General features: G+C 47.7%; 1 pseudogene; it reads left to right on the forward strand.

The window, feature by feature from the left end:
* Positions 1-8104: 8104 nt before the first annotated feature.
* On the forward strand, positions 8105-8213 carry LOC136332813 (small nucleolar RNA SNORA16B/SNORA16A family; annotated as a pseudogene).
* The last annotated feature ends 3363 nt before the right edge of the window (positions 8214-11576 follow it).

Below are 11576 nucleotides of genomic sequence, written 5' to 3' on the forward strand. Positions count from 1 at the left end.
CTAAGTGTTGGCTGTGGGGGACCAAAAGGCAACAGGGTCTTTGCAGTGTAGATTTTTGGGGGACAGAGTTTGTGGGGAACTGGCAGTAAGCTGACAGTCTGCCCAACCCCCCACCTCATTTGTTTGTGAAGTTGCTAAAGACTTTTTTTTTTTCACACCTTCATGTTAAGCAGTGGTGCTGGGTTGTTTATACTCATCCTTTCCCCCTTGTCACTCGGAAAGACTGGAGGCTATCCTTTGTTGTATGAAGTTAAGATGTTCCGTGTGGTGGGGGTTTTCTGCACTTGGGATGCCTTGGAAATGTGACTTTGCTTTAATGATCTCTTTGAGTTGCTAATGGCCTCTCTTTGCCCTATAAATAAAGCAGGTTGGGGAATGGAGCTTTGCTTTTTGCCAGCTATCTCTTGCCTTGCAAAGAGACCCGCCAGAGCCCATCCTTTTTCTCTAAGCCTGTTTTCTTAATTCCGGTGCTGTTCCCACTCAAGACCTAGAATTACTAGCCGTGCTGGCTCGCAGCAGTTGGCGGGTCTGTACTCCCCCTCTGGAGCTCCAGGGGTCCCTGGGCTGTGACTATGTCACCACAGTCTTCAAGACCGACAGTCTTGGCCCTGGTTGGGTAGGTCCGTTTGTTCGAGCATTGTCCCAATATCCCAAAGTTATGGGTTCGACCCCCCATCAGAGCACATACAGGACAGATTGATGTTTCTCTCTTTCTCTCTCTCTCAAGTCAATAAATCTTTTTTTTTTTTTTTTTTTTTTTTTTTTTTTTTTTTACAGAGGCAGAGATAGACAGGGACAGACAGGAACGGAGAGAGATGAGAAGCATCAATCATCAGTTTCTCGTTGCGTGTTGCGACTTCTTAGTTGTTCATTGATTGCTTTCTCACATGTGCCTTGACCGTGGGCCTTCAGCAGACCGAGTAACCCCCTGCTGGAGCCAGCGACCTTGGGTCCAAGCTGGTGAGCTTTTTGCTTAAGCCAGATGAGCCCGCGCTCAAGCTGGCGACCTCGGGGTCTCGAACCTGGGTCCTTCCGCATCCCAGTCCGACGCTCTATCCACTGTGCCACCACCTGGTCAGGCTCAAGTCAATAAATCTTTAAAATTAAAAAAAACACAAAGAAAAACAAAAGGAAGCCTAACCAGGCAGTGGCGCAGTGGATAGAGCATCAACCTGGGATGCTGAGAGGCCCCAGGTTCAAAACCCCGAGGTTACTTCAGCGCAGGCTCATCCTACTTGAGCACGGGTTCACCACTTTGAGCACGGGATCATAAATATCACCTCATGGTAGCTGGCTTGAGCCCAAAAGTCACTGGCTTCAAGCCCAATGTTGCTGGTTTGAGCAAGGGGTCATTGTCTTGGCTGGAGCCCCCCAAGTCAAGGCAGGTATGAGAAGCAATTAATGAACAATTAAAGTGCCGCAAATACGAGTTGATATTTCTCATCTCTCTCCCTGTCTGTCTCAGTGTCTTACTAAAAAAGAAAAAAGGCCTGACCAGGTGGTGGCGCAGTGGATAGAGCGTCGGACTGGGATGCAGAGGACTCAGGTTCAAGACCCCGAGGTTGCCAGTTTGAGCACGGGCTCATCTGGCTTGAGCAAAAGCTCACCTGCTTAGACCCAAGGTCGCTGGCTTGAGCAAGGGGTTACTCGGTCTGCTGAAGGCCCATGGTCAAGGCACGTATGAGAAAGCAATCAATGAACAACTAAGATGTTGCATTGCGCAACGAAAATTAATGATTGATGCTTCTCATCTCTCCATTCCTGTCTGTCTATCCCTGTCTATCCTTCTCTCTGACTGTCTCTGTCTCTGTAAAAAAAAAAAAAAAAAAAAATCAACCAATAACAGACAACATGAATAAGTGTAACAACAAATCAATACCTCGCTCTCTCTCTCTCTCTCACCCCTCTTCTCTCACTAAAAACCAATGAATAAAAATAAAATAATAAATAAAAGGTACTGGCCATATGGCTCAATGTTAGAGCATCAGCCTGGTGTGTGGATGTCCTGGATTTGATTTCTGATCAGGGCATACAGGAGAATCGCCTATCTACTTCTCCACCCCTCCCCCCTCACTTCTCTCTCTCTCTCTCTCTCTCTCTCTCTCCTTCTCCTTCCTTCCTGCAGCCATGGCTCCTCAGTTGGAGGGAGTTGGCCCTGGGTATTGAGGATAACTCCATGGCCTCTGCCTCAGGCTCTAAGAAGAGCTTGGTTGCTAAGCAACAGAGCAATACTCCAGATGGGCAGAGCATCACCCCCTATCCGGCTTTCCAGGTGGATCCCGGTCATAACACACATGGGAGTCTGTCTCTGCCTCCCCTCCTCTCACTGAATAATAAAAAAAATAAAATAGTAAAATAAAGACAAACATCTTTAAATAGCCTTTTGCTCTATGTGCTGTTGCTGTGGACGGAATTGTATTTGCCATAAATACATCTGTTGCCGTTCTGCAGATGTCATAGTATTTGGAGATGGGCCTTTGGGATGTAATTGGGGTTATGGGGGGGGGGGTCATGAGAGTGGGGCCTTCATGATGGGACTAGTGTCCTCCTAAAAATAAAAACACCAGAAAGCTTGCTGTAGTCACACTTGGAGATGGTGTGAGCACACAACAATGTGACAGCCTCCTATAAGCCCAAAGAGGCCTCAGAATGAAATCTACTTTGCTAGAACCTTGATCTTGGACTTCTCAGCCTCAAAAACTGTAAGGAGAGCCCTGGCCAGATAGCTTGGTTGGTTTGAGCACCATCCTGATGCGCAGAGGTTGCGGGTTCGATCCAGGGTCAGGTACATACAAGAGCAGATTGATGCTTCTGTCTCTATCTTCCTCGCCCTCCAAAATCAATCAATAAAAATAAATTTTAAAAAAACTGTAAGGAGTGCCTGGCCTGTGGTGGCACAGTGGATAAAGATCAACCTGGAATGCTGAGGTTGCTGGTTCAAAACCCTGGGCTTGCCCGGTCAAGGCACATATGAGAAGCAACTACTATGAGTTGATGCTTCCTGCACCTCCTCTCTCTCCTCTGTCTCTCCCTCTCTTTCCTCTCTCTAAAAATCAATAAATTTTTTTTAAAAATTTAAGAAAAAAAGAACTGTAAGAAGTATTTTGGTTCCTTAAGTCACCCCAAATATGATATTTTCTTTCTTTCTATTTTTTTTTGTCTCTGGTATTTTCTTATGGCAGCCCAATCAGACTAAGACGGTTGTCAAATTTGCCCCTACCTCACTCTTGTAAGGATTCATGAGTTATCCTAAATAAATTAGGATAATTTCGATAATTTCCCCATTTTAAGATCTTTAATCATTGCCTGACCTGTGGTGGCGCAGTGGATAAAGCATTGACCTGGAACACTGAGGTCACCAGTTCAAAACTCTGGGCTTGCCTGGTCAAGGCATATATGGGAGTTGATGCTTCCTGCTCCTCCCCCCTTTCTCTCTCTCTCTCTCTCTCTCTCTCTCATTCTAACTCTCTCTCCTCTCTAAAATTGAATAAATAAATAAAAATTTTTAAAAAAAGATTTTTAATCACAATTGCTAAGACCCTTTTTCCTTATAGGATAATACTTCCACATACCAGGGGATTACAATGTATATATCCTTGGGGGCCATTTGTCAGTATACTGCAATCCACTTTTCACAGATAGAAAAACCAATCCCCAAAGTGGAGAAGCCAATGTCCAGAACCCCACAGTTTATGTGAGTCCAGCCCAGTGCTGGGCTCAGTGGGTGCCTTACACCCTTCCACCTGTGGCTTTCCAAGGAAGCTGTGGCTCCCAGTGAGGACAGGGAGAGGAAGGACAGGAGACATCCAAAGCCCAGAGTTTCATTCCTTGCCCTGCAGAGAGAAACCAGAGGAAATGACTGATTCCAGGACCATAAAGGGAAAGTGCCAGGCTCACCTAGAACAAACACCCTGTTATGCCACAAAGTGAGAAGTGCCGAAAGAAGACAGGAACATGCTGAAAGGACACAGAAGCCAAACCTGATGACATGCCTCAAGCATCAGAAAAAAATGACAGTCACTGACTGACACCCAATGAAGCCGCCCTAACCATGAGCCCTTCAAGGCTCTCAGAAAATAGAGAGCCAGAAAAATAAGCCCATCTGTCACCATATGATGCCGCTGCCTTCAAGCCAGCCCACGCCCCACCCCCACCCCACCCCCACCCCCGCTCTAAGAATTTGGCATAGATCCTGCCAACCCGAGGAGAACTATTTCAGAGGAACACATAGTCCCAGCTCTGGTTTAGGTAATTACAAGATAGAATTTGGAAAACATTATTTCCTGAACTATAACGAGATACCTGAAGAGGCCAGAATGATCTATGTACACGCTATGAAGTGAACAGAGGCTCTGATATCAATGGGTTTTTATGGGTGGGACACGTGTGTGCAGTGGACTGTCAGGCTGTGACTGCTGCCCAGTTAGGGTCAGCAACATTGAGATCCTGCGTGGAAGGCCATGGGACCCACCCAGCCTCCCCGTGAGGGATTCAAGCTTTAAAACCAAGTCTTTGGATCTAACTTTTCATTAATGGGCACAAGAAGGAATGTTGGATGGAGGGAGAGAAGCAAGCAGTGTGCCCATCCAGAAAGGTCGTGTCCCTTAGCAAGGGTCCACTATCTTCCATGAGACACCAGATGACTGGCTGCTGGGCTGAAGCAGAAACGTAGGCAAACTGCACAAATGTCCTAAAAATGGACCGTCTTAATGGCTGCACAAGATGAATGTTAATTTTTTTTTAATTTTTAAACGAGAGAGAGAAAAAAACATTAATTTGTTGTTCCACTTATTTATGCATTCATTGGTTGATTCTTGTGTGTGCCCTGACTGGGGACCAAACCTGCCACCTTGGCGTATTGGGGTGACACTCTAACCAGCAGAGCTACTCAACCAAAGCTGAATGTTAATTTATTTTGTTTTGTTTTGTCTTCACTGATTTTAGAGAGAGAGGACAGGGTAAAGAGAAAGTGAGACAAAAACATTGAGCTGTTCCTGTACAGGCCCTGACCAGGAACTGGCAGCTCTGCTCTTTGGGACAAAGCTCTAACCAACTGATCCAGAGCTGAATGTTATTTTCTTTCCTTTTTTTTTTTTTTTTTAGCATGTGAGAAAGAGACAGACAGACAGACAGGGACCAGGTACAGACACACAAGAAAGGAGAAAGCTGAGAAACATCTGTTACTCATTGAGAGCTGAGAAACATCTGTTATTCATTGAGGCACCTTAGTTGTTTAATTGCTTTCTCATATGTGCCTTAACTGGGGGGCTACAGCTGAGCTAGTGAACCCTTGCTAGGACCAGGCACATTGGCTCAAGCCAGTGACCATGGGGTCATGTCTACAATCCCACACTCAAGCCAGTGACCCTGCGCTCAAGTTGGTGAGTCTGAACTCAAGCCATCAATATTGGGGTTTTGAACCTGAGTCCCCAGTGTCCCAGGCCTTTATCCACTTTGCCAGGACTGAATGTTAATTTCTGGGGGTTTTTCTTTTTTTGTAACAGAGACGGAGAGAGGCAGAGAGACGGACAGACAGGGACAGACAGACAGGAAGGGAGAAAGATGAGAAGCATCAACTCTTTGTTGAGGCACCCTAGCTGTTCATTGACTGCTCTCCCATATGTGCCCTGACCAGGGGGCCTCAGCAGACCGAGCGACCCCCTGCTCAAGCCAGTGACCTTGGCCCTGCTCAAACCAGATGAGCCCGCACTCAAGCCAGCAACCTCGGGGTCTTGAACCCAGATCCTCTGTGTCCCAGTCCGAAGCTCTATCCACTGCACCACAGCCTGGTCAGGCCGAATGTCAATTTCTTAAAAGTCTTTGACAGTTACTGCAATAGCTATATTAAGTCGTGTAAATCAACTGTTAGAAAATCAGTAAATAAAAAATATATGGCCTGACATGGTGGCACAGTTCAAAACCCCAGGCTTGGCCCTGGCCAGTTGGCTCAGTGGTAGAGCGTCAGCCTGGCGTGCAGGAGTCCTGGGTTCGATTCCTGGCCAGGGCACACAAGGAGAAACGCCCATCTGCTTCTCCACCCCTCTCCCTCTCTTTCCTCTCTGTCTCTCTCTTCCCCTCCCAGCCGAGGCTCCATTGGAGCAAAGTTGGCCCGGGCGCTGAGGATGGCTCCATGGCCTCTGCCTCAGGCGCTACAATGGCTCTGGTCACAACAGAGTGACGCCCCAGATGGGCAGAGCATCGCCCTCTGGTGGGCATGCCGGGTGGATCCTGGTCGGGTGCATGCGGGAGTCTGTCTGACTGCCTCCCTGTTTCCAACTTCAGAAAAATACAAAAACAAAACAAAACAAAAAAAACCCAGGCTTGCATGACCAGGCGGTGGCACAGTGAATAGAGAGTTGGACTGGGATGTGGAGGGCCCAGGTTTGAGACCCCGAGGTCACCAGCTTGAGCGCGGGCTCATCTGGCTCAAGCAAGGGGTCACTCAGTCTGCTGTAGCCCCGGTCAAGGCACATATGAGAAAGCAATCAATGAACAGCTAAGGAGCCACAACAAAGAACTGATGTTTCTCATCCCTCTCCCTTCCTGTCTGACTGACCCTCTCCCTGACTTTCTGTCTCTGCCACAAAAAGCAAAGCAAAACAAAACAAAACAAAACCCCAGGCTTGCCCAGTCAAGGCACATACAAATGCTTCTCCCTTCTTCTCTTTCTCTCTCTCCCCTCTCTCTAAAATCAACAGGTAAAATCTTTAAAAAACCTTTTTTTTTCTTTTTAAGATTCTATTCACCGATTTCACAGAGAGAGGAGAGAGAGGGATGGAAGGTGAGAAGTATCAACTCACGGCTGCCCCACCCCAGCCGTTCATTGATTGTCGTGTGTGCATTGACCAGGCAGCCCAGGGCCCTGAACCTGTGGCCTCAGCAATTCCATGTTGAAACTCTATCCACTGTGCCACCGCAGGCCAGGCTCAACAGGTAAAATCTTTATAAAAATATATATACAGGCCTGACCTGTGGTAGCGCAGTGGATAAAGCATCGACCTGGAAATGCTGAGGTCGCTGGTTCAAAACCCTGGGCTTGCCTGGTCAAGGCACATATGGGAGTTGATGCTTCCAGCTCCTCCCCCTGTCTCTGTCTCTCTCTGTCTCTCTCTGTCCCTCTCTGTCTCCTCTCTAAAATGAATAAATAAAATAAAAAAAATTTAAATAAATAAATAAATAAAATATTTAAAAAAAAAAAAAAAAAAATATATATATATATATATATATATATACACACACACAGGCCCTGGCCGGTTGGCTCAGCGGTAGAGCGTCGGCCTGGCGTGGGGGGGACCCGGGTTCGATTCCCGGCCAGGGCACATAGGAGAAGCGCCCATTTGCTTCTCCACCCCGCCCCCCTCCTTCCTCTCTGTCTCTCTCTTCCCCTCCTGCAACCAAGGCTCCATTGGAGCAAAGATGGCCTGGGCGCTGGGGATGGCTCCGTGGCCTCTGCCCCAGGTGCTAGAGTGGCTCTGGTCACAGCAGAGCGACCCCCCCCCCCCCGGAGGGGCAGAGCATCGCCCCCTGGTGGGCAGAGCATCGCCCCTGGTGGGCGTGCCGGGTGGGTCCTGGTCGGGCGCATGCGGGAGTCTGACTGTCTCTCCCCATTTCCAGCTTCGGAAAAATACAAAAAGGAAAAAAAAAATATATATATATATATATATATTTATATATATATTTGTATTTAAAAATGTGTGTGTGTGCACACACACACATACATACAGCCTGACCGGGCGGTGGCACAGTGGATAGAGTGTCGGACTACAATGCCCAGGACCCAGGTTCGAGACCCCGAGGTCGCCAGCTTGAGCGCGGGCTCATCTGGTTTGAGCAAAAAGTTCACCAGCTTGAACCCAAGGTTGCTGGCTCCAGCAAGGGGTTACTCGGTCTGCTGAAGGCCCGCGGTCGAGGCACATATGAGAAAGCAATCAGTGAACAACTAAGGTGTTGCAATGCGCAATGAAATACTAATGTTTGATGCTTCTCATCTCTCCGTTCCTGTCTGTCTGTCCCTGTCTGTCCCTCTCTCTGACTCTCTCTCTCTCTGTAATTAAAAAAATATATATATATGTGTGTGTATACACACACACACACACACACACACACACACACATATTGCTGCTGTCAAAAAGGAGCCCAGAGCGACAGTTTTCCTTGACGGTCGCCGTTCTGTTTGCTGTAACTGATCTGCAACATTTCGGGAAAAGACAGCACTGCGTGGAAAAAAATTAAATTAAATTAAAAAAAAAAAGGCATGGATAAAGCGTCAACCTGGAAATGCTGAGGTCGCCGATTCGAAACCCTGGGCTTGCCTGGTCAAGGCCCATATGGGAGTTGATGCTTCCAGCTCCTCCCCCCTGTCTCTCTCTTCTCTCTCTCTCTCCCCCCCCTCTCTAAAGTGAATAAATAAAATAAAATAAAATAAATAAATAATATATACACACACACACACACACACACACACATCAATGAACAACTAAAGTGAAGAAACTATGAGTTGATACTTCTCGCACCCGCCTCCTTTCTCTGTAAAATCAATCAATAAAATCTTTAATACGGCCTGACCAGGCGGTGGCGCAGTGGATAGAGCGTCGGACTGGGATGCGGAAGTACCCAGGTTCGAGACTCCGAGGTCCCGCGCGGGCTCATCTGGCTTGAGCAAAGAGCTCGCCAGCTTGGACCCAAGGTCGCTGGCTCCAGCAAGGGGTTACTTGGTCTGCTGAAGGCCCACGGTCAAGGCACATGTGAGAAAGCAATCAATGAACAACTAAGAAGTCGCAACGCACAACGAGAAACTGATGATTGATGCTTCTCATCTCTCTCTGTTCCTGTCTGTCTGTCCCTGTCTATCTCTGCCTCTTTAAAAAAAAAAAAAAAAAAAAAAAAAAAATCTTTAATACGTATATATATACTTATATATATTGTATATTTATATAAAAGGAAGGGAATGCCTGATTAGGTGGTCACACAGTAGATAGAGCATTGGCCTGGGATTCTGAAGACCCAAGTTCAAATCTGCAAGGTTGCCAGCTTGAGCACAGGTTCATCTGGCTTGGAGTGTGGGCTCACCAGCTTGAGAGTGAGGTTGCTGGCTTGAGCGAGTGACCCCAAGGTTGCTGGCTTGAGCAAGGGGTCATTGGCTCAGCTGAAGTGCCCCCCCCCATCAAAGCATATATGAGAGCCTGACCTGTGGTGACGCAGTGGGTAAAGCGTCAGCCTGGAATGCTGAGGTCACAGGTTCAAAACCCAAGGCGTGCCTGGTCAAGGCACATATGGGAGTTGATATTTCCTGCTCCCCCTTCTTACCCCTGTCTCTTACCCCTCTCTCTCTCTCCTCTCTCTTTCTAATGAAAATGAATAAATAATTAAAAATCTAAAAAAAGCACATATGAAAAGAGAAAGAAATCAGTGAACAACTAAGGTGTCACAACTATGAGTTGATGCTTCTCATCTCTCTCCCTTCTTCTCTGTACGTTCCTGTCTGACCCCACCCAGAAAAAAAAAAAAAGTAGTTAGGACCATAAGTACATTAAAAGACATTCCAGGCCTGATCTGTGGTGGCACAGTGGATAAAGCGTCAACCTGGAAATGCTGAGGTAGCCGGTTCAAAACCCTGGGCTTGCCTGGTCAAGGCACATATGGGAGTTGATGCTTCCAGCTCCTCCTCCCTTCTCTCTCTCTCTCTCTCTCTCTCTCTCTCTCTCTCCCTCCCTCTCTCCATCCTCTCTAAAAATGAATAAGCCCTGGCCGGTTGGCTCAACGGTAGAGCGTCGGCCTAGCGTGCGGAGGACCCGGGTTCGATTCCCGGCCAGGGCACATAGGAGAAGCGCCCATTTGCTTCTCCACCCCTCCTCCGCGCTTTCCTCTCTGTCTCTCTCTTCCCCTCCCACAGCCAAGGCTCCATTGGAGCAAAGATGGCCCTGGCGCTGGGCATGGCTCTGTGGCCTCTGCCTCAGGCGCTAGAGTGGCTCTGGTTGCAATATGGCGACGCCCAGGATGGGCAGAGCATCGCCCCCTGGGGGGCAGAGCACCGCCCCTGGTGGGCGTGCCGGGTGGATCCCGGTCGGGCGCATGCGGGAGTCTGTCTGACTGTCTCTCCCTGTTTCCAGCTTCAGAAAAATGAAAATAAATAAATAAATAAATAAAAATAAAAATGAATAAATAAAAAATTAAAATGACTTAAAAGACATTCCATATCATCTTGGCTGGTTAGATCAGTTGATTAAAGCATTGTCCCAAAGAACAGAGCTTGCCAGTTTGATCACTGATCATGGCACATACAAGAACAGATTTATATTCCTCCTGTCTCTCTCTCTCTCTCTCTCTCTCTCTCACTTCCTCTCTCATGAAAATCAATAAATGAGCCTGACCAGGTGGTGGCGCAGTGGATAGAGCGTCGAACTGGGATGCGGGAGGACCCAGGTTCAAGACCCCGAGGTCGCCAGCTTGAGCGTGGGCTCATCTGGTTTGAGCAAAGCTCACCAGCTTGAACCCAAGGTCGCTGGCTTGAGCAAGGGGTTATTCGGTCTGCTCAAGACACATATGAGAAAGGAATCAATGAACAACTAAGGTGTCGCAAGGAAAAACTTGTGATTGAGCCTGACCTGTGGTGGCGCAGTGGGTAAAGCGTCGACCTGGAAATGCTGAGGTTGCCGGTTCAAAACCCTGGGCTTGCCTGGTCAGGGCACATATGGGAGTTGATGCTTCCAGCTCCTCCCCCCTTCTCTCTATCTGTCTCTCCTCTCTCTCTGTCTCTCCCTCTCCTGTCTAAAATGAATAAATAAAAAAAAAAAAAAAAAAAAAAATTTTAAAAAACTTGTGATTGATGCTTCTCATCTCTCTCTGTTCCTGTCTGTCTGTCCCTATCTACCCTCTCTCTGACTCTCTCTGTCTCTGTAAAACAAACAAACAAACACACAAACAAAAATGCTTTAAAAAATCAATAAATGAGCCTTACCTGTGGTGGTACAGTGGATAAAGGGTTGACCTGGAAACTTGAGGTTGTCATTTCGGGGCCCTGGGCTTGACTAGTCAAGGCACATATGAGAGTTGATGCTTCCTGCTCCTCCCCCATTCTTGATCACTCACTCACTCTCTCTTCTCTCTCAAATGAATAAATAAAATCTAAAAAAAAAAAGTTTAAAATCAGTAAATGAGCCCTGGCCGGTTGGCTCAGTGGTAGAGCATCGGCCTGGCGTGCAGGAGTCCAGGGTTCGATTCTCGGCCAGGGCACACAGGAGAAGCACCCATGTGCTTCTCCAACCCTCCCCCTCTCCTTCCTCTCTGTCTCTCTCTTCCTTTCCTGCAGCCGAGGCTCCACTGGAGCAAAGTTTTCCCGGGCGCTGAGGATGGCTCTGTGGCCTCTGCCTCAGGCGCTAGAATGGCTCTGGATGCAACAGAGGGACGCCTCAGAGGGGCAGAGCATCGCCCCCTGGTGGGCATGCCGGGTGGATCCCGGTCGGGCGCATGCAGGAGTCTGTCTGACTGCCTCCCTGTTTACAGCTTCGGAAAAATGCAAATAAATAAATGAACATTTTTTTTAGAAAGAAAAAAAAAAGACATTCCCCATCTTTTCT

This window comes from Saccopteryx bilineata, chromosome 3, assembly GCF_036850765.1.
Source record: "Saccopteryx bilineata isolate mSacBil1 chromosome 3, mSacBil1_pri_phased_curated, whole genome shotgun sequence".
Taxonomy (NCBI): domain Eukaryota; kingdom Metazoa; phylum Chordata; class Mammalia; order Chiroptera; family Emballonuridae; genus Saccopteryx; species Saccopteryx bilineata.